Here is a 15,000-nt window from a genome sequence, read left to right on the forward strand (position 1 = left end):
TTATCTGAAACCCAACATAGATGAAGTTTCATAAGTAGTCTTGATGAGAGCTCTGCAATGCCTTACGGTCACACTACCCTGAGAACGCCCGATCTCGTCTGATCTCGGAAGCTAAGCAGGGTTTGGCCTGGTTAGTACTTGGATGGGAGACCACCTGGGAATACCATGTGCTGTAAGCTTTTCCCCTCTTGCTTCCATTACCATGGTCTTGTTATACATTACTAGTTTGTTATCTGAAACCCAACATAGATGAAGTTGCATAAGTAGTCTTGATGAGAGCTTTGCAATGGCTTACGGTCACACTACCCTGAGAACGCCCGATCTCGTCTGATCTCGGAAGCTAAGCAAGGTTTGGCCTGGTTAGTACTTGGATGGGAGACCACCTGGGAATACCAGGTGCTGTAAGCTTTTCCCCTCTTGCTTCCATTACCATGGTCTTGTTATACATTACTAGTTTGTTATCTGAAACCCAACATAGATGAAGTTGCATAAGTAGTCTTGATGAGAGCTCTGCAATGGCTTACGGTCACACTACCCTGAGAACGCCCGATCTCGTCTGATCTCGGAAGCTAAGCAGGGTTTGGCCTGGTTAGTACTTGGATGGGAGACCACCTGGGAATACCAGGTGCTGTAAGCTTTTCCCCTCTTGCTTCCATTACCATGGTCTTGTTATACATTACTAGTTTGTTATCTGAAACCCAACATAGATGAAGTTGCATAAGTAGTCTTGATGAGAGCTCTGCAATGGCTTACGGTCACACTACCCTGAGAACGCCCGATCTCGTCTGATCTCGGAAGCTAAGCAGGGTTTGGCCTGGTTAGTACTTGGATGGGAGACCACCTGGGAATACCAGGTGCTGTAAGCTTTCCCCCTCTTGCTTCCATTACCATGGTCTTGTTATACATTACTAGTTTGTTATCTGAAACCCAACATAGATGAAGTTGCATAAGTAGTCTTGATGAGAGCTCTGCAATGGCTTACGGTCACACTACCCTGAGAACGCCCGATCTCGTCTGATCTCGGAAGCTAAGCAGGGTTTGGCCTGGTTAGTACTTGGATGGGAGACCACCTGGGAATACCAGGTGCTGTAAGCTTTTCCCCTCTTGCTTCCATTACCATGGTCTTGTTATACATTACTAGTTTGTTATCTGAAACCCAACATAGATGAAGTTGCATAAGTAGTCTTGATGAGAGCTCTGCAATGGCTTACGGTCACACTACCCTGAGAACGCCCGATCTCGTCTGATCTCGGAAGCTAAGCAGGGTTTGGCCTGGTTAGTACTTGGATGGGAGACCACCTGGGAATACCAGGTGCTGTAAGCTTTTCCCCTCTTGCTTCCATTACCATGGTCTTGTTATACATTACTAGTTTGTTATCTGAAACCCAACATAGATGAAGTTGCATAAGTAGTCTTGATGAGAGCTCTGCAATGGCTTACGGTCACACTACCCTGAGAACGCCCGATCTCGTCTGATCTCGGAAGCTAAGCAGGGTTTGGCCTGGTTAGTACTTGGATGGGAGACCCCCTGGGAATACCAGGTGCTGTAAGCTTTTCCCCTCTTGCTTCCATTACCATGGTCTTGTTATACATTACTAGTTTGTTATCTGAAACCCAACATAGATGAAGTTGCATAAGTAGTCTTGATGAGAGCTCTGCAATGGCTTACGGTCACACTACCCTGAGAACGCCCGATCTCGTCTGATCTCGGAAGCTAAGCAGGGTTTGGCCTGGTTAGTACTTGGATGGGAGACCACCTGGGAATACCAGGTGCTGTAAGCTTTTCCCCTCTTGCTTCCATTACCATGGTCTTGTTATACATTACTAGTTTGTTATCTGAAACCCAACATAGATGAAGTTGCATAAGTAGTCTTGATGAGAGCTCTGCAATGGCTTACGGTCACACTACCCTGAGAACGCCCAATCTCGTCTGATCTCGGAAGCTAAGCAGGGTTTGGCCTGGTTAGTTCTTGGATGGGAGACCACCTGGGAATACCAGGTGCTGTAAGCTTTTCCCCTCTTGCTTCCATTACCATGGTCTTGTTATACATTACTAGTTTGTTATCTGAAACCCAACATAGATGAAGTTGCATAAGTAGTCTTGATGAGAGCTCTGCAATGGCTTATGGTCACACTACCCTGAGAACGCCCGATCTCGTCTGATCTCGGAAGCTAAGCAGGGTTTGGCCTGGTTAGTACTTGGATGGGAGACCACCTGGGAATACCAGGTGCTGTAAGCTTTTCCCCTCTTGCTTCCATTACCATGGTCTTGTTATACATTGCTAGTTTGTTATCTGAAACCCAACATAGATGAAGTTGCATAAGTAGTCTTGATGAGAGCTCTGCAATGGCTTACGGTCACACTACCCTGAGAACGCCCGATCTCGTCTGATCTCGGAAGCTAAGCAGGATTTGACCTGATTAGTACTTGGATGGGAGACCACCTGGGAATACCAGGTGCTGTAAGCTTTTCCCCTCTTGCTTCCATTACCATGGTCTTGTTATACATTACTAGTTTGTTATCTGAAACCCAACATAGATGAAGTTGCATAAGTAGTCTTGATGAGAGCTCTGCAATGGCTTACGGTCACACTACCCTGAGAACGCCCAATCTCGTCTGATCTCGGAAGCTAAGCAGGGTTTGACCTGGTTAGTACTTGGATGGGAGACCACCTGGGAATACCAGGTGCTGTAAGCTTTTCCCCTCTTGCTTCCATTACCATGGTCTTGTTATACATTACTAGTTTGTTATCTGAAACCCAACATAGATGAAGTTGCATAAGTAGTCTTGATGAGAGCTCTGCAATGGCTTACGGTCACACTACCCTGAGAACGCCCGATCTCGTCTGATCTCGGAAGCTAAGCAGGGTTTGGCCTGGTTAGTACTTGGATGGGAGACCACCTGGGAATACCAGGTGCTGTAAGCTTTTCCCCTCTTGCTTCCATTACCATGGTCTTGTTATACATTACTAGTTTGTTATCTGAAACCCAACATAGATGAAGTTGCATAAGTAGTCTTGATGAGAGCTCTGCAATGGCTTACGGTCACACTACCCTGAGAACGCCCGATCTCGTCTGATCTCGGAAGCTAAGCAGGGTTTGGCCTGGTTAGTACTTGGATGGGAGACCACCTGGGAATACCAGGTGCTGTAAGCTTTTCCCCTCTTGCTTCCATTACCATGGTCTTGTTATACATTACTAGTTTGTTATCTGAAACCCAACATAGATGAAGTTGCATAAGTAGTCTTGATGAGAGCTCTGCAATGGCTTACGGTCACACTACCCTGAGAACGCCCGATCTCGTCTGATATCGGAAGCTAAGCAGGGTTTGGCCTGGTTAGTACTTGGATGGGAGACCACCTGGGAATACCAGGTGCTGTAAGCTTTTCCCCTCTTGCTTCCATTACCATGGTCTTGTTATACATTACTAGTTTGTTATCTGAAACCCAACATAGATGAAGTTGCATAAGTAGTCTTGATGAGAGCTCTGCAATGGCTTACGGTCACACTACCCTGAGAACGCCTGATCTCGGAAGCTAAGCAGGGTTTGGCCTGGTTAGTACTTGGATGGGAGACCACCTGGGAATACCAGGTGCTGTAAGCTTTTCCCCTCTTGCTTCCATTACCATGGTCTTGTTATACATTACTAGTTTGTTATCTGAAACCCAACATAGATGAAGTTGCATAAGTAGTCTTGATGAGAGCTCTGCAATGGCTTACGATCACACTACCCTGAGAACGCCCGATCTGGTCTGATCTCGGAAGCTAAGCAGGGTTTGGCCTGGTTAGTACTTGGATGGGAGACCACCTGGGAATACCAGGTGCTGTAAGCTTTTCCCCTCTTGCTTCCATTACAATGGTCTTGTTATACATTACTAGTTTGTTATCTGAAACCCAACATAGATGAAGTTGCATAAGTAGTCTTGATGAGAGCTCTGCAATGGCTTACGGTCACACTACCCTGAGAACGCTCGATCTCGTCTGATCTCGGAAGCTAAGCAGGGTTTGGCCTGGTTAGTACTTGGATGGGAGACCACCTGGGAATACCAGGTGCTGTAAGCTTTTCCCCTCTTGCTTCCATTACCATGGTCTTGTTATACATTACTAGTTTGTTATCTGAAACCCAACATAGATGAAGTTGCATAAGTAGTCTTGATGAGAGCTCTGCAATGGCTTACGGTCACACTACCCTGAGAACGCCCGATCTCGTCTGATCTCGGAAGCTAAGCAGGGTTTGGCCTGGTTAGTACTTGGATGGGAGACCACCTGGGAATACCAGGTGCTGTAAGCTTTTCCCCTCTTGCTTCCATTACCATGGTCTTGTTATACATTACTAGTTTGTTATCTGAAACCCAACATAGATGAAGTTGCATAAGTAGTCTTGATGAGAGCTCTGCAATGGCTTACGGTCACACTACCCTGAGAACGCCCGATCTCGTCTGATCTCGGAAGCTAAGCAGGGTTTGGCCTGGTTAGTACTTGGATGGGAGACCACCTGGGAATACCAGGTGCTGTAAGCTTTTCCCCTCTTGCTTCCATTACCATGGTCTTGTTATACATTACTAGTTTGTTATCTGAAACCCAACATAGATGAAGTTGCATAAGTAGTCTTGATGAGAGCTCTGCAATGGCTTACGGTCACACTACCCTGAGAACGCCCGATCTCGTCTGATCTCGGAAGCTAAGCAGGGTTTGGCCTGGTTAGTACTTGGATGGGAGACCACCTGGGAATACCAGGTGCTGTAAGCTTTTCCCCTCTTGCTTCCATTACCATGGTCTTGTTATACATTACTAGTTTGTTATCTGAAACCCAACATAGATGAAGTTGCATAAGTAGTCTTGATGAGAGCTCTGCAATGGCTTACGGTCACACTACCCTGAGAACGCCCGATCTCGTCTGATCTCGGAAGCTAAGCAGGGTTTGGCCTGGTTAGTACTTGGATGGGAGACCACCTGGGAATACCAGGTGCTGTAAGCTTTCCCCCTCTTGCTTCCATCACAATGGTCTTGTTATACATTACTAGTTTGTTATCTGAGACCCAACATAGATGAAGTTGCATAAGTAGTCTTGATGAGAGTTCTGCAATGGCTTACGGTCACACTACCCTGAGAACGCCCGATCTCGTCTGATCTCGGAAGCTAAGCAGGGTTTGGCCTGGTTAGTACTTGGATGGGAGACCACCTGGGAATACCAGGTGCTGTAAGCTTTTCCCCTCTTGCTTCCATTACCATGGTCTTGTTATACATTACTAGTTTGTTATCTGAAACCCAACATAGATGAAGTTGCATAAGTAGTCTTGATGAGAGCTCTGCAATGGCTTGTGGTCACACTACCCTGAGAACGCCCGATCTCGTCTGATCTCGGAAGCTAAGCATGGTTTGGCCTTGTTAGTACTTGGATGGGAGACCACCTGGGAATACCAGGTGCTGTAAGCTTTTCCCCTCTTGCTTCCATTACCATGGTCTTGTTATACATTACTAGTTTGTTATCTGAAACCCAACATAGATGAAGTTGCATAAGTAGTCTTGATGAGAGCTCTGCAATGGCTTGTGGTCACACTACCCTGAGAACGCCCGATCTCGTCTGATCTCGGAAGCTAAGCAGGGTTTGGCCTGGTTAGTACTTGGATGGGAGACCACCTGGGAATACCAGGTGCTGTAAGCTTTTCCCCTCTTGCTTCCATTACCATGGTCTTGTTATACATTACTAGTTTGTTATCTGAAACCCAACATAGATGAAGTTGCATAAGTAGTCTTGATGAGAGCTCTGCAATGGCTTACGGTCACACTACCCTGAGAACGCCCGATCTCGTCTGATCTCGTCTGATCTTGGAAGCTAAGCAGGGTTTGGCCTGGTTAGTACTTGGATGGGAGACCACCTGGGAATACCAGGTGCTGTAAGCTTTTCCCCTCTTGCTTCCATTACCATGGTCTTGTTATACATTACTAGTTTGTTATCTGAAACCCAACATAGATGAAGTTGCATAAGTAGTCTTGATGAGAGCTCTGCAATGGCTTACGGTCACACTACCCTGAGAACGCCCGATCTCGTCTGATCTCGGAAGCTAAGCAGGGTTTGGCCTGGTTAGTACTTGGATGGGAGACCACCTGGGAATACCAGGTGCTGTAAGCTTTTCCCCTCTTGCTTCCATTACCATGGTCTTGTTAGACATTACTAGTTTGTTATCTGAAACCCAACATAGATGAAGTTGCATAAGTAGTCTTGATGAGAGCTCTGCAATGGCTTGCGGTCACACTACCCTGAGAACGCCCGATCTCGTCTGATCTCAGAAGCTAAGCAGGGTTTGGCCTGGTTAGTACTTGGATGGGAGACCACCTGGGAATACCAGGTGCTGTAAGCTTTTCCCCTCTTGCTTCCATTACCATGGTCTTGTTATACATTACTAGTTTGTTATCTGAAACCCAACATAGATGAAGTTGCATAAGTAGTCTTGATGAGAGCTCTGCAATGGCTTACGGTCACACTACCCTGAGAACGCCCGATCTCGTCTGATCTCGGAAGCTAAGCAGGGTTTGGCCTGGTTAGTACTTGGATGGGAGACCACCTGGGAATACCAGGTGCTGTAAGCTTTTCCCCTCTTGCTTCCATTACCATGGTCTTGTTATACATTACTAGTTTGTTATCTGAAACCCAACATAGATGAAGTTGCATAAGTAGTCTTGATGAGAGCTCTGCAATGGCTTACGGTCACACTACCCTGAGAACGCCCGATCTCGTCTGATCTCGGAAGCTAAACAGGGTTTGGCCTGGTTAGTACTTGGATGGGAGACCACCTGGGAATACCAGGTGCTGTAAGCTTTTCCCCTCTTGCTTCCATTACCATGGTCTTGTTATACATTACTAGTTTGTTATCTGAAACCCAACATAAATGAAGTTGCATAAGTAGTCTTGATGAGAGCTCTGCAATGGCTTACGGTCACACTACCCTGAGAACGCCCGATCTCGTCTGATCTCGGAAGCTAAGCAGGGTTTGGCCTGGTTAGTACTTGGATGGGAGACCACCTGGGAATACCAGGTGCTGTAAGCTTTTCCCCTCTTGCTTCCATTACCATGGTCTTGTTATACATTACTAGTTTGTTATCTGAAACCCAACATAGATGAAGTTGCATAAGTAGTCTTGATGAGAGCTCTGCAATGGCTTACGGTCACACTACCCTGAGAACGCCCGATCTCGTCTGATCTCGGAAGCTAAGCAGGGTTTGGCCTGGTTAGTACTTGGATGGGAGACCACCTGGGAATACCAGGTGCTGTAAGCTTTTCCCCTCTTGCTTCCATTACCATGGTCTTGTTATACATTACTAGTTTGTTATCTGAAACCCAACATAGATGAAGTTGCATAAGTAGTCTTGATGAGAGCTCTGCAATGGCTTACGGTCACACTACCCTGAGAACGCCCGATCTCGTCTGATCTCGGAAGCTAAGCAGGGTTTGGCCTGGTTAGTACTTGGATGGGAGACCACCTGGGAATACCAGGTGCTGTAAGCTTTTCCCCTCTTGCTTCCATTACCATGGTCTTGTTATACATTACTAGTTTGTTATCTGAAACCCAACATAGATGAAGTTGCATAAGTAGTCTTGATGAGAGCTCTGCAATGGCTTACGGTCACACTACCCTGAGAACGCCTGATCTCGGAAGATAAGCAGGGTTTGGCCTAGTTAGTACTTGCATGGGAGACCACCTGGGAATACCAGGTGCTGTAAGCTTTTCCCCTCTTGCTTCCATTACCATGGTCTTGTTATACATTACTAGTTTGTTATCGGAAACCCAACATAGATGAAGTTGCATAAGTAGTCTTGATGAGAGCTCTGCAATGGCTTACGGTCACACTACCCTGAGAACGCCCGATCTCGTCTGATCTCGGAAGCTAAGCAGGGTTTGGCCTGGTTAGTACTTGGATGGGAGACCACCTGGGAATACCAGGTGCTGTAAGCTTTTCCCCTCTTGCTTCCATTACCATGGTCTTGTTAGACATTACTAGTTTGTTATCTGAAACCCAACATAGATGAAGTTGCATAAGTAGTCTTGATGAGAGCTCTGCAATGGCTTGCGGTCACACTACCCTGAGAACGCCCGATCTCGTCTGATCTCAGAAGCTAAGCAGGGTTTGGCCTGGTTAGTACTTGGATGGGAGACCACCTGGGAATACCAGGTGCTGTAAGCTTTTCCCCTCTTGCTTCCATTACCATGGTCTTGTTATACATTACTAGTTTGTTATCTGAAACCCAACATAGATGAAGTTGCATAAGTAGTCTTGATGAGAGCTCTGCAATGGCTTACGGTCACACTACCCTGAGAACGCCCGATCTCGTCTGATCTCGGAAGCTAAGCAGGGTTTGGCCTGGTTAGTACTTGGATGGGAGACCACCTGGGAATACCAGGTGCTGTAAGCTTTTCCCCTCTTGCTTCCATTACCATGGTCTTGTTATACATTACTAGTTTGTTATCTGAAACCCAACATAGATGAAGTTGCATAAGTAGTCTTGATGAGAGCTCTGCAATGGCTTACGGTCACACTACCCTGAGAACGCCCGATCTCGTCTGATCTCGGAAGCTAAACAGGGTTTGGCCTGGTTAGTACTTGGATGGGAGACCACCTGGGAATACCAGGTGCTGTAAGCTTTTCCCCTCTTGCTTCCATTACCATGGTCTTGTTATACATTACTAGTTTGTTATCTGAAACCCAACATAAATGAAGTTGCATAAGTAGTCTTGATGAGAGCTCTGCAATGGCTTACGGTCACACTACCCTGAGAACGCCCGATCTCGTCTGATCTCGGAAGCTAAGCAGGGTTTGGCCTGGTTAGTACTTGGATGGGAGACCACCTGGGAATACCAGGTGCTGTAAGCTTTTCCCCTCTTGCTTCCATTACCATGGTCTTGTTATACATTACTAGTTTGTTATCTGAAACCCAACATAGATGAAGTTGCATAAGTAGTCTTGATGAGAGCTCTGCAATGGCTTACGGTCACACTACCCTGAGAACGCCCGATCTCGTCTGATCTCGGAAGCTAAGCAGGGTTTGGCCTGGTTAGTACTTGGATGGGAGACCACCTGGGAATACCAGGTGCTGTAAGCTTTTCCCCTCTTGCTTCCATTACCATGGTCTTGTTATACATTACTAGTTTGTTATCTGAAACCCAACATAGATGAAGTTGCATAAGTAGTCTTGATGAGAGCTCTGCAATGGCTTACGGTCACACTACCCTGAGAACGCCTGATCTCGTCTGATCTCGGAAGCTAAGCAGGGTTTGGCCTGGTTAGTACTTGGATGGGAGACCACCTGGGAATACCAGGTGCTGTAAGCTTTTCCCCTCTTGCTTCCATTACCATGGTCTTGTTATACATTACTAGTTTGTTATCTGAAACCCAACATAGATGAAGTTGCATAAGTAGTCTTGATGAGAGCTCTGCAATGGCTTAAGGTCACACTACCCTGAGAACGCCCGATCTCGTCTGATCTCGGAAGCTAAGCAGGGTTTGGCCTGGTTAGTACTTGGATGGGAGACCACCTGGGAATACCAGGTGCTGTAAGCTTTTCCCCTCTTGCTTCCATTACCATGGTCTTGTTAGACATTACTAGTTTGTTATCTGAAACCCAACATAGATGAAGTTGCATAAGTAGTCTTGATGAGAGCTCTGCAATGGCTTGCGGTCACACTACCCTGAGAACGCCCGATCTCGTCTGATCTCAGAAGCTAAGCAGGGTTTGGCCTGGTTAGTACTTGGATGGGAGACCACCTGGGAATACCAGGTGCTGTAAGCTTTTCCCCTCTTGCTTCCATTACCATGGTCTTGTTATACATTACTAGTTTGTTATCTGAAACCCAACATAGATGAAGTTGCATAAGTAGTCTTGATGAGATCTCTGCAATGGCTTACGGTCACACTACCCTGAGAACGCCCGATCTCGTCTGATCTCGGAAGCTAAGCAGGGTTTGGCCTGGTTAGTACTTGGATGGGAGACCACCTGGGAATACCAGGTGCTGTAAGCTTTTCCCCTCTTGCTTCCATTACCATGGTCTTGTTATACATTACTAGTTTGTTATCTGAAACCCAACATAGATGAAGTTGCATAAGTAGTCTTGATGAGAGCTCTGCAATGGCTTACGGTCACACTACCCTGAGAACGCCCGATCTCGTCTGATCTCGGAAGCTAAGCAGGGTTTGGCCTGGTTAGTACTTGGATGGGAGACCACCTGGGAATACCAGGTGCTGTAAGCTTTTCCCCTCTTGCTTCCATTACCATGGTCTTGTTATACATTACTAGTTTGTTATCTGAAACCCAACATAGATGAAGTTGCATAAGTAGTCTTGATGAGAGCTCTGCAATGGCTTACGGTCACACTACCCTGAGAACGCCCGATCTCGTCTGATCTCGGAAGCTAAGCAGGGTTTGGCCTGGTTAGTACTTGGATGGGAGACCACCTGGGAATACCAGGTGCTGTAAGCTTTTCCCCTCTTGCTTCCATTACCATGGTCTTGTTATACATTACTAGTTTGTTATCTGAAACCCAACATAGATGAAGTTGCATAAGTAGTCTTGATGAGAGCTCTGCAATGGCTTACGGTCACACTACCCTGAGAACGCCCGATCTCGTCTGATCTCGGAAGCTAAGCAGGGTTTGGCCTGGTTAGTACTTGGATGGGAGACCACCTGGGAATACCAGGTGCTGTAAGCTTTTCCCCTCTTGCTTCCATTACCATGGTCTTGTTAGACATTACTAGTTTGTTATCTGAAACCCAACATAGATGAAGTTGCATAAGTAGTCTTGATGAGAGCTCTGCAATGGCTTGCGGTCACACTACCCTGAGAACGCCCGATCTCGTCTGATCTCAGAAGCTAAGCAGGGTTTGGCCTGGTTAGTACTTGGATGGGAGACCACCTGGGAATACCAGGTGCTGTAAGCTTTTCCCCTCTTGCTTCCATTACCATGGTCTTGTTATACATTACTAGTTTGTTATCTGAAACCCAACATAGATGAAGTTGCATAAGTAGTCTTGATGAGATCTCTGCAATGGCTTACGGTCACACTACCCTGAGAACGCCCGATCTCGTCTGATCTCGGAAGCTAAGCAGGGTTTGGCCTGGTTAGTACTTGGATGGGAGACCACCTGGGAATACCAGGTGCTGTAAGCTTTTCCCCTCTTGCTTCCATTACCATGGTCTTGTTATACATTACTAGTTTGTTATCTGAAACCCAACATAGATGAAGTTGCATAAGTAGTCTTGATGAGAGCTCTGCAATGGCTTACGGTCACACTACCCTGAGAACGCCCGATCTCGTCTGATCTCGGAAGCTAAACAGGGTTTGGCCTGGTTAGTACTTGGATGGGAGACCACCTGGGAATACCAGGTGCTGTAAGCTTTTCCCCTCTTGCTTCCATTACCATGGTCTTGTTATACATTACTAGTTTGTTATCTGAAACCCAACATAGATGAAGTTGCATAAGTAGTCTTGATGAGAGCTCTGCAATGGCTTACGGTCACACTACCCTGAGAACGCCCGATCTCGTCTGATCTCGGAAGCTAAGCAGGGTTTGGCCTGGTTAGTACTTGGATGGGAGACCACCTGGGAATACCAGGTGCTGTAAGCTTTTCCCCTCTTGCTTCCATTACCATGGTCTTGTTATACATTACTAGTTTGTTATCTGAAACCCAACATAGATGAAGTTGCATAAGTAGTCTTGATGAGAGCTCTGCAATGGCTTACGGTCACACTACCCTGAGAACGCCCGATCTCGTCTGATCTCGGAAGCTAAGCAGGGTTTGGCCTGGTTAGTACTTGGATGGGAGACCACCTGGGAATACCAGGTGCTGTAAGCTTTTCCCCTCTTGCTTCCATTACCATGGTCTTGTTATACATTACTAGTTTGTTATCTGAAACCCAACATAGATGAAGTTGCATAAGTAGTCTTGATGAGAGCTCTGCAATGGCTTACGGTCACACTACCCTGAGAACGCCCGATCTCGTCTGATCTCGGAAGCTAAGCAGGGTTTGGCCTGGTTAGTACTTGGATGGGAGACCACCTGGGAATACCAGGTGCTGTAAGCTTTTCCCCTCTTGCTTCCATTACAATGGTCTTGTTATACATTACTAGTTTGTTATCTGAAACCCAACATAGATGAAGTTGCATAAGTAGTCTTGATGAGAGCTCTGCAATGGCTTACGGTCACACTACCCTGAGAACGCCCGATCTCGTCTGATCTCGGAAGCTAAGCAGGGTTTGGCCTGCTTAGTACTTGGATGGGAGACCACCTGGGAATACCAGGTGCTGTAAGCTTTTCCCCTCTTGCTTCCTTTACCATGGTCTTGTTATACATTACTAGTTTGTTATCTGAAACCCAACATAGATGAAGTTGCATAAGTAGTCTTGATGAGAGCTCTGCAATGGCTTACGGTCACACTACCCTGAGAATGCCCGATCTGGTCTGATCTCGGAAGCTAAGCAGGGTTTGGCCTGGTTAGTACTTGGATGGGAGACCACCTGGGAATACCAGGTGCTGTAAGCTTTTCCCCTCTTGCTTCCATTACCATGGTCTTGTTATACATTACTAGTTTGTTATCTGAAACCCAACATAGATGAAGTTGCATAAGTAGTCTTGATGAGAGCTCTGCAATGGCTTACGGTCACACTACCCTGAGAACGCCCGATCTCGTCTGATCTCGGAAGCTAAGCAGGGTTTGGCCTGGTTAGTACTTGGATGGGAGACCACCTGGGAATACCAGGTGCTGTAAGCTTTTCCCCTCTTGCTTCCATTATCATGGTCTTGTTATACATTACTAGTTTGTTATCTGAAACCCAACATAGATGAAGTTGCATAAGTAGTCTTGATGAGAGCTCTGCAATGGCTTACGGTCACACTACCCTGAGAACGCCCGATCTCGTCTGATCTCCGAAGCTAAGCAGGGTTTGGCCTGGTTAGTACTTGGATGGGAGACCACCTGGGAATACCAGGTGCTGTAAGCTTTTCCCCTCTTGCTTCCATTACCATGGTCTTGTTATACATTACTAGTTTGTTATCTGAAACCCAACATAGATGAAGTTGCATAAGTAGTCTTGATGATTGCTCTGCAATGGCTTACGGTCACACTACCCTGAGAACGCCCGATCTCGTCTGATCTCGGAAGCTAAGCAGGGTTTGGCCTGGTTAGTACTTGGATGGGAGACCACCTGGGAATATCAGGTGCTGTAAGCTTTTCCCCTCTTGCTTCCATTACCATGGTCTTGTTATACATTACTAGTTTGTTATCTGAAACCCAACATAGATGAAGTTGCATAAGTAGTCTTGATGAGAGCTCTGCAATGGCTTACGGTCACACTACCCTGAGAACGCCCGATCTTGTCTGATCTCGGAAGCTAAGCAGGGTTTGGCCTGGTTAGTACTTGGATGGGAGACCACCTGGGAATACCAGGTGCTGTAAGCTTTTCCCCTCTTGCTTCCATTACCATGGTCTTGTTATACATTACTAGTTTGTTATCTGAAACCCAACATAGATGAAGTTGCATAAGTAGTCTTGATGAGAGCTCTGCAATGGCTTACGGTCACACTACCCTGAGAACGCCCGATCTCGTCTGATCTCGGAAGCTAAGCAGGGTTTGGCCTGGTTAGTACTTGGATGGGAGACCACCTGGGAATACCAGGTGCTGTAAGCTTTTCCCCTCTTGCTTCCATTACCATGGTCTTGTTATACATTACTAGTTTGTTATCTAAAACCCAACATAGATGAAGTTGCATAAGTAGTCTTGATGAGAGCTCTGCAATGGCTTGCGGTCACACTACCCTGAGAACGCCCGATCTCGTCTGATCTCAGAAGCTAAGCAGGGTTTGGCCTGGTTAGTACTTGGATGGGAGACCACCTGGGAATACCAGGTGCTGTAAGCTTTTCCCCTCTTGCTTCCATTACCATGGTCTTGTTATACATTACTAGTTTGTTATCTAAAACCCAACATAGATGAAGTTGCATAAGTAGTCTTGATGAGAGCTCTGCAATGGCTTACGGTCACACTACCCTGAGAACGCCCGATTTCGTCTGATCTCGGAAGCTAAACAGGGTTTGGCCTGGTTAGTACTTGGATGGGAGACCACCTGGGAATACCAGGTGCTGTAAGCTTTTCCCCTCTTGCTTCCATTACCATGGTCTTGTTATACATTACTAGTTTGTTATCTGAAACCCAACATAGATGAAGTTGCATAAGTAGTCTTGATGAGAGCTCTGCAATGGCTTACGGTCACACTACCCTGAGAACGCCCGATCTTGTCTGATCTCGGAAGCTAAGCAGGGTTTGGCCTGGTTAGTACTTGGATGGGAGACCACCTGGGAATACCAGGTGCTGTAAGCTTTTCCCCTCTTGCTTCCATTACCATGGTCTTGTTATACATTACTAGTTTGTTATCTGAAACCCAACATAGATGAAGTTGCATAAGTAGTCTTGATGAGAGCTCTGCAATGGCTTACGGTCACACTACCCTGAGAACGCCCGATCTCGTCTGATCTCGGAAGCTAAGCAGGGTTTGGCCTGCTTAGTACTTGGATGGGAGACCACCTGGGAATACCAGGTGCTGTAAGCTTTTCCCCTCTTGCTTCCATTACCATGGTCTTGTTAGACATTACTAGTTTGTTATCTGAAACCCAACATAGATGAAGTTGCATAAGTAGTCTTGATGAGAGCTCTGCAATGGCTTGCGGTCACACTACCCTGAGAACGCCCGATCTCGTCTGATCTCAGAAGCTAAGCAGGGTTTGGCCTGGTTAGTACTTGGATGGGAGACCACCTGGGAATACCAGGTGCTGTAAGCTTTTCCCCTCTTGCTTCCATTACCATGGTCTTGTTATACATTACTAGTTTGTTATCTGAAACCCAACATAGATGAAGTTGCATAAGTAGTCTTGATGAGAGCTCTGCAATGGCTTACGGTCACACTACCCTGAGAACGCCCGATCTCGTCTGATCTCGGAAGCTAAGCAGGGTTTG

The 15,000-nt window shown here is 46.5% G+C and overlaps 62 non-coding genes and 4 pseudogenes across 62 annotated transcripts in view; all 66 read left to right on the forward strand.

Moving 5' to 3' along the window:
• Positions 1–60: 60 nt before the first annotated feature.
• On the forward strand, positions 61–179 carry LOC125792583 (5S ribosomal RNA). The gene has a single exon (XR_007432315.1). It is a non-coding gene; the product is annotated as a 5S ribosomal RNA (ribosomal RNA).
• A 110-nt stretch (positions 180–289) lies between these two features.
• Positions 290–408, forward strand: LOC125792026 (5S ribosomal RNA). The gene has a single exon (XR_007431758.1). It is a non-coding gene; the product is annotated as a 5S ribosomal RNA (ribosomal RNA).
• Positions 409–518: 110 nt separating this feature from the next.
• Positions 519–637, forward strand: LOC125791221 (5S ribosomal RNA). The gene has a single exon (XR_007430947.1). It is a non-coding gene; the product is annotated as a 5S ribosomal RNA (ribosomal RNA).
• A 110-nt stretch (positions 638–747) lies between these two features.
• On the forward strand, positions 748–866 carry LOC125791222 (5S ribosomal RNA). The gene has a single exon (XR_007430948.1). It is a non-coding gene; the product is annotated as a 5S ribosomal RNA (ribosomal RNA).
• A 110-nt stretch (positions 867–976) lies between these two features.
• LOC125791223 (5S ribosomal RNA) lies at positions 977–1,095 on the forward strand. Its single transcript, XR_007430949.1, has one exon. It is a non-coding gene; the product is annotated as a 5S ribosomal RNA (ribosomal RNA).
• Positions 1,096–1,205: 110 nt separating this feature from the next.
• LOC125791224 (5S ribosomal RNA) lies at positions 1,206–1,324 on the forward strand. Its single transcript, XR_007430950.1, has one exon. It is a non-coding gene; the product is annotated as a 5S ribosomal RNA (ribosomal RNA).
• A 110-nt stretch (positions 1,325–1,434) lies between these two features.
• Positions 1,435–1,553, forward strand: LOC125791621 (5S ribosomal RNA). The gene has a single exon (XR_007431347.1). It is a non-coding gene; the product is annotated as a 5S ribosomal RNA (ribosomal RNA).
• Positions 1,554–1,663: 110 nt separating this feature from the next.
• LOC125791225 (5S ribosomal RNA) lies at positions 1,664–1,782 on the forward strand. The gene has a single exon (XR_007430951.1). It is a non-coding gene; the product is annotated as a 5S ribosomal RNA (ribosomal RNA).
• Positions 1,783–1,892: 110 nt separating this feature from the next.
• LOC125792630 (5S ribosomal RNA) lies at positions 1,893–2,011 on the forward strand. The gene has a single exon (XR_007432349.1). It is a non-coding gene; the product is annotated as a 5S ribosomal RNA (ribosomal RNA).
• A 110-nt stretch (positions 2,012–2,121) lies between these two features.
• On the forward strand, positions 2,122–2,240 carry LOC125791727 (5S ribosomal RNA). Its single transcript, XR_007431459.1, has one exon. It is a non-coding gene; the product is annotated as a 5S ribosomal RNA (ribosomal RNA).
• Positions 2,241–2,350: 110 nt separating this feature from the next.
• LOC125792480 (5S ribosomal RNA) lies at positions 2,351–2,469 on the forward strand. The gene has a single exon (XR_007432213.1). It is a non-coding gene; the product is annotated as a 5S ribosomal RNA (ribosomal RNA).
• A 110-nt stretch (positions 2,470–2,579) lies between these two features.
• LOC125792525 (5S ribosomal RNA) lies at positions 2,580–2,698 on the forward strand. Its single transcript, XR_007432257.1, has one exon. It is a non-coding gene; the product is annotated as a 5S ribosomal RNA (ribosomal RNA).
• A 110-nt stretch (positions 2,699–2,808) lies between these two features.
• On the forward strand, positions 2,809–2,927 carry LOC125791226 (5S ribosomal RNA). The gene has a single exon (XR_007430952.1). It is a non-coding gene; the product is annotated as a 5S ribosomal RNA (ribosomal RNA).
• Positions 2,928–3,037: 110 nt separating this feature from the next.
• LOC125791227 (5S ribosomal RNA) lies at positions 3,038–3,156 on the forward strand. The gene has a single exon (XR_007430953.1). It is a non-coding gene; the product is annotated as a 5S ribosomal RNA (ribosomal RNA).
• A 110-nt stretch (positions 3,157–3,266) lies between these two features.
• Positions 3,267–3,385, forward strand: LOC125792140 (5S ribosomal RNA). The gene has a single exon (XR_007431872.1). It is a non-coding gene; the product is annotated as a 5S ribosomal RNA (ribosomal RNA).
• A 110-nt stretch (positions 3,386–3,495) lies between these two features.
• Positions 3,496–3,604, forward strand: LOC125792708 (5S ribosomal RNA; annotated as a pseudogene).
• Positions 3,605–3,714: 110 nt separating this feature from the next.
• On the forward strand, positions 3,715–3,833 carry LOC125792570 (5S ribosomal RNA). The gene has a single exon (XR_007432302.1). It is a non-coding gene; the product is annotated as a 5S ribosomal RNA (ribosomal RNA).
• Positions 3,834–3,943: 110 nt separating this feature from the next.
• LOC125791826 (5S ribosomal RNA) lies at positions 3,944–4,062 on the forward strand. Its single transcript, XR_007431558.1, has one exon. It is a non-coding gene; the product is annotated as a 5S ribosomal RNA (ribosomal RNA).
• A 110-nt stretch (positions 4,063–4,172) lies between these two features.
• Positions 4,173–4,291, forward strand: LOC125791228 (5S ribosomal RNA). Its single transcript, XR_007430954.1, has one exon. It is a non-coding gene; the product is annotated as a 5S ribosomal RNA (ribosomal RNA).
• Positions 4,292–4,401: 110 nt separating this feature from the next.
• LOC125791229 (5S ribosomal RNA) lies at positions 4,402–4,520 on the forward strand. The gene has a single exon (XR_007430955.1). It is a non-coding gene; the product is annotated as a 5S ribosomal RNA (ribosomal RNA).
• A 110-nt stretch (positions 4,521–4,630) lies between these two features.
• LOC125791231 (5S ribosomal RNA) lies at positions 4,631–4,749 on the forward strand. Its single transcript, XR_007430957.1, has one exon. It is a non-coding gene; the product is annotated as a 5S ribosomal RNA (ribosomal RNA).
• Positions 4,750–4,859: 110 nt separating this feature from the next.
• LOC125791232 (5S ribosomal RNA) lies at positions 4,860–4,978 on the forward strand. Its single transcript, XR_007430958.1, has one exon. It is a non-coding gene; the product is annotated as a 5S ribosomal RNA (ribosomal RNA).
• Positions 4,979–5,088: 110 nt separating this feature from the next.
• LOC125791233 (5S ribosomal RNA) lies at positions 5,089–5,207 on the forward strand. Its single transcript, XR_007430959.1, has one exon. It is a non-coding gene; the product is annotated as a 5S ribosomal RNA (ribosomal RNA).
• A 110-nt stretch (positions 5,208–5,317) lies between these two features.
• On the forward strand, positions 5,318–5,436 carry LOC125792684 (5S ribosomal RNA; annotated as a pseudogene).
• A 110-nt stretch (positions 5,437–5,546) lies between these two features.
• On the forward strand, positions 5,547–5,665 carry LOC125791985 (5S ribosomal RNA). Its single transcript, XR_007431717.1, has one exon. It is a non-coding gene; the product is annotated as a 5S ribosomal RNA (ribosomal RNA).
• A 110-nt stretch (positions 5,666–5,775) lies between these two features.
• Positions 5,776–5,904, forward strand: LOC125792683 (5S ribosomal RNA; annotated as a pseudogene).
• Positions 5,905–6,014: 110 nt separating this feature from the next.
• LOC125791234 (5S ribosomal RNA) lies at positions 6,015–6,133 on the forward strand. The gene has a single exon (XR_007430960.1). It is a non-coding gene; the product is annotated as a 5S ribosomal RNA (ribosomal RNA).
• A 110-nt stretch (positions 6,134–6,243) lies between these two features.
• On the forward strand, positions 6,244–6,362 carry LOC125792411 (5S ribosomal RNA). Its single transcript, XR_007432143.1, has one exon. It is a non-coding gene; the product is annotated as a 5S ribosomal RNA (ribosomal RNA).
• Positions 6,363–6,472: 110 nt separating this feature from the next.
• LOC125791235 (5S ribosomal RNA) lies at positions 6,473–6,591 on the forward strand. Its single transcript, XR_007430961.1, has one exon. It is a non-coding gene; the product is annotated as a 5S ribosomal RNA (ribosomal RNA).
• A 110-nt stretch (positions 6,592–6,701) lies between these two features.
• LOC125791743 (5S ribosomal RNA) lies at positions 6,702–6,820 on the forward strand. The gene has a single exon (XR_007431475.1). It is a non-coding gene; the product is annotated as a 5S ribosomal RNA (ribosomal RNA).
• A 110-nt stretch (positions 6,821–6,930) lies between these two features.
• Positions 6,931–7,049, forward strand: LOC125791236 (5S ribosomal RNA). The gene has a single exon (XR_007430962.1). It is a non-coding gene; the product is annotated as a 5S ribosomal RNA (ribosomal RNA).
• A 110-nt stretch (positions 7,050–7,159) lies between these two features.
• LOC125791237 (5S ribosomal RNA) lies at positions 7,160–7,278 on the forward strand. The gene has a single exon (XR_007430963.1). It is a non-coding gene; the product is annotated as a 5S ribosomal RNA (ribosomal RNA).
• A 110-nt stretch (positions 7,279–7,388) lies between these two features.
• On the forward strand, positions 7,389–7,507 carry LOC125791238 (5S ribosomal RNA). Its single transcript, XR_007430964.1, has one exon. It is a non-coding gene; the product is annotated as a 5S ribosomal RNA (ribosomal RNA).
• Positions 7,508–7,617: 110 nt separating this feature from the next.
• Positions 7,618–7,726, forward strand: LOC125792791 (5S ribosomal RNA; annotated as a pseudogene).
• A 110-nt stretch (positions 7,727–7,836) lies between these two features.
• On the forward strand, positions 7,837–7,955 carry LOC125791239 (5S ribosomal RNA). The gene has a single exon (XR_007430965.1). It is a non-coding gene; the product is annotated as a 5S ribosomal RNA (ribosomal RNA).
• Positions 7,956–8,065: 110 nt separating this feature from the next.
• Positions 8,066–8,184, forward strand: LOC125792412 (5S ribosomal RNA). Its single transcript, XR_007432144.1, has one exon. It is a non-coding gene; the product is annotated as a 5S ribosomal RNA (ribosomal RNA).
• Positions 8,185–8,294: 110 nt separating this feature from the next.
• LOC125791240 (5S ribosomal RNA) lies at positions 8,295–8,413 on the forward strand. The gene has a single exon (XR_007430966.1). It is a non-coding gene; the product is annotated as a 5S ribosomal RNA (ribosomal RNA).
• Positions 8,414–8,523: 110 nt separating this feature from the next.
• LOC125791744 (5S ribosomal RNA) lies at positions 8,524–8,642 on the forward strand. Its single transcript, XR_007431476.1, has one exon. It is a non-coding gene; the product is annotated as a 5S ribosomal RNA (ribosomal RNA).
• A 110-nt stretch (positions 8,643–8,752) lies between these two features.
• Positions 8,753–8,871, forward strand: LOC125791242 (5S ribosomal RNA). The gene has a single exon (XR_007430968.1). It is a non-coding gene; the product is annotated as a 5S ribosomal RNA (ribosomal RNA).
• A 110-nt stretch (positions 8,872–8,981) lies between these two features.
• Positions 8,982–9,100, forward strand: LOC125791243 (5S ribosomal RNA). The gene has a single exon (XR_007430969.1). It is a non-coding gene; the product is annotated as a 5S ribosomal RNA (ribosomal RNA).
• Positions 9,101–9,210: 110 nt separating this feature from the next.
• LOC125791864 (5S ribosomal RNA) lies at positions 9,211–9,329 on the forward strand. Its single transcript, XR_007431596.1, has one exon. It is a non-coding gene; the product is annotated as a 5S ribosomal RNA (ribosomal RNA).
• A 110-nt stretch (positions 9,330–9,439) lies between these two features.
• On the forward strand, positions 9,440–9,558 carry LOC125792337 (5S ribosomal RNA). The gene has a single exon (XR_007432069.1). It is a non-coding gene; the product is annotated as a 5S ribosomal RNA (ribosomal RNA).
• A 110-nt stretch (positions 9,559–9,668) lies between these two features.
• LOC125792413 (5S ribosomal RNA) lies at positions 9,669–9,787 on the forward strand. Its single transcript, XR_007432145.1, has one exon. It is a non-coding gene; the product is annotated as a 5S ribosomal RNA (ribosomal RNA).
• Positions 9,788–9,897: 110 nt separating this feature from the next.
• On the forward strand, positions 9,898–10,016 carry LOC125791244 (5S ribosomal RNA). The gene has a single exon (XR_007430970.1). It is a non-coding gene; the product is annotated as a 5S ribosomal RNA (ribosomal RNA).
• A 110-nt stretch (positions 10,017–10,126) lies between these two features.
• On the forward strand, positions 10,127–10,245 carry LOC125791245 (5S ribosomal RNA). The gene has a single exon (XR_007430971.1). It is a non-coding gene; the product is annotated as a 5S ribosomal RNA (ribosomal RNA).
• Positions 10,246–10,355: 110 nt separating this feature from the next.
• LOC125791246 (5S ribosomal RNA) lies at positions 10,356–10,474 on the forward strand. The gene has a single exon (XR_007430972.1). It is a non-coding gene; the product is annotated as a 5S ribosomal RNA (ribosomal RNA).
• Positions 10,475–10,584: 110 nt separating this feature from the next.
• LOC125791247 (5S ribosomal RNA) lies at positions 10,585–10,703 on the forward strand. Its single transcript, XR_007430973.1, has one exon. It is a non-coding gene; the product is annotated as a 5S ribosomal RNA (ribosomal RNA).
• A 110-nt stretch (positions 10,704–10,813) lies between these two features.
• Positions 10,814–10,932, forward strand: LOC125792414 (5S ribosomal RNA). The gene has a single exon (XR_007432146.1). It is a non-coding gene; the product is annotated as a 5S ribosomal RNA (ribosomal RNA).
• A 110-nt stretch (positions 10,933–11,042) lies between these two features.
• LOC125791248 (5S ribosomal RNA) lies at positions 11,043–11,161 on the forward strand. Its single transcript, XR_007430974.1, has one exon. It is a non-coding gene; the product is annotated as a 5S ribosomal RNA (ribosomal RNA).
• A 110-nt stretch (positions 11,162–11,271) lies between these two features.
• Positions 11,272–11,390, forward strand: LOC125791745 (5S ribosomal RNA). The gene has a single exon (XR_007431477.1). It is a non-coding gene; the product is annotated as a 5S ribosomal RNA (ribosomal RNA).
• Positions 11,391–11,500: 110 nt separating this feature from the next.
• On the forward strand, positions 11,501–11,619 carry LOC125791249 (5S ribosomal RNA). Its single transcript, XR_007430975.1, has one exon. It is a non-coding gene; the product is annotated as a 5S ribosomal RNA (ribosomal RNA).
• Positions 11,620–11,729: 110 nt separating this feature from the next.
• LOC125791250 (5S ribosomal RNA) lies at positions 11,730–11,848 on the forward strand. Its single transcript, XR_007430976.1, has one exon. It is a non-coding gene; the product is annotated as a 5S ribosomal RNA (ribosomal RNA).
• A 110-nt stretch (positions 11,849–11,958) lies between these two features.
• Positions 11,959–12,077, forward strand: LOC125791251 (5S ribosomal RNA). The gene has a single exon (XR_007430977.1). It is a non-coding gene; the product is annotated as a 5S ribosomal RNA (ribosomal RNA).
• A 110-nt stretch (positions 12,078–12,187) lies between these two features.
• LOC125792079 (5S ribosomal RNA) lies at positions 12,188–12,306 on the forward strand. The gene has a single exon (XR_007431811.1). It is a non-coding gene; the product is annotated as a 5S ribosomal RNA (ribosomal RNA).
• A 110-nt stretch (positions 12,307–12,416) lies between these two features.
• Positions 12,417–12,535, forward strand: LOC125792465 (5S ribosomal RNA). The gene has a single exon (XR_007432198.1). It is a non-coding gene; the product is annotated as a 5S ribosomal RNA (ribosomal RNA).
• Positions 12,536–12,645: 110 nt separating this feature from the next.
• Positions 12,646–12,764, forward strand: LOC125791253 (5S ribosomal RNA). Its single transcript, XR_007430979.1, has one exon. It is a non-coding gene; the product is annotated as a 5S ribosomal RNA (ribosomal RNA).
• Positions 12,765–12,874: 110 nt separating this feature from the next.
• On the forward strand, positions 12,875–12,993 carry LOC125792322 (5S ribosomal RNA). Its single transcript, XR_007432054.1, has one exon. It is a non-coding gene; the product is annotated as a 5S ribosomal RNA (ribosomal RNA).
• A 110-nt stretch (positions 12,994–13,103) lies between these two features.
• Positions 13,104–13,222, forward strand: LOC125791757 (5S ribosomal RNA). Its single transcript, XR_007431489.1, has one exon. It is a non-coding gene; the product is annotated as a 5S ribosomal RNA (ribosomal RNA).
• Positions 13,223–13,332: 110 nt separating this feature from the next.
• LOC125792112 (5S ribosomal RNA) lies at positions 13,333–13,451 on the forward strand. Its single transcript, XR_007431844.1, has one exon. It is a non-coding gene; the product is annotated as a 5S ribosomal RNA (ribosomal RNA).
• Positions 13,452–13,561: 110 nt separating this feature from the next.
• On the forward strand, positions 13,562–13,680 carry LOC125791254 (5S ribosomal RNA). The gene has a single exon (XR_007430980.1). It is a non-coding gene; the product is annotated as a 5S ribosomal RNA (ribosomal RNA).
• A 110-nt stretch (positions 13,681–13,790) lies between these two features.
• On the forward strand, positions 13,791–13,909 carry LOC125792417 (5S ribosomal RNA). Its single transcript, XR_007432148.1, has one exon. It is a non-coding gene; the product is annotated as a 5S ribosomal RNA (ribosomal RNA).
• Positions 13,910–14,019: 110 nt separating this feature from the next.
• Positions 14,020–14,138, forward strand: LOC125792185 (5S ribosomal RNA). The gene has a single exon (XR_007431917.1). It is a non-coding gene; the product is annotated as a 5S ribosomal RNA (ribosomal RNA).
• Positions 14,139–14,248: 110 nt separating this feature from the next.
• LOC125792113 (5S ribosomal RNA) lies at positions 14,249–14,367 on the forward strand. The gene has a single exon (XR_007431845.1). It is a non-coding gene; the product is annotated as a 5S ribosomal RNA (ribosomal RNA).
• A 110-nt stretch (positions 14,368–14,477) lies between these two features.
• LOC125792080 (5S ribosomal RNA) lies at positions 14,478–14,596 on the forward strand. The gene has a single exon (XR_007431812.1). It is a non-coding gene; the product is annotated as a 5S ribosomal RNA (ribosomal RNA).
• Positions 14,597–14,706: 110 nt separating this feature from the next.
• Positions 14,707–14,825, forward strand: LOC125792418 (5S ribosomal RNA). Its single transcript, XR_007432149.1, has one exon. It is a non-coding gene; the product is annotated as a 5S ribosomal RNA (ribosomal RNA).
• Positions 14,826–14,935: 110 nt separating this feature from the next.
• The window catches only part of LOC125791255 (5S ribosomal RNA), a 119-nt gene continuing 54 nt past the window's right edge, over positions 14,936–15,000 (forward strand). Inside the window, exon 1 of the ribosomal RNA XR_007430981.1 lies at positions 14,936–15,000. This exon is cut by the window's right edge and continues 54 nt beyond it. This is a non-coding gene — a ribosomal RNA (5S ribosomal RNA).

This window comes from Astyanax mexicanus, unplaced genomic scaffold (assembly GCF_023375975.1).
Source record: "Astyanax mexicanus isolate ESR-SI-001 unplaced genomic scaffold, AstMex3_surface scaffold_36, whole genome shotgun sequence".
In the NCBI taxonomy this organism is placed as follows: domain Eukaryota; kingdom Metazoa; phylum Chordata; class Actinopteri; order Characiformes; family Acestrorhamphidae; genus Astyanax; species Astyanax mexicanus.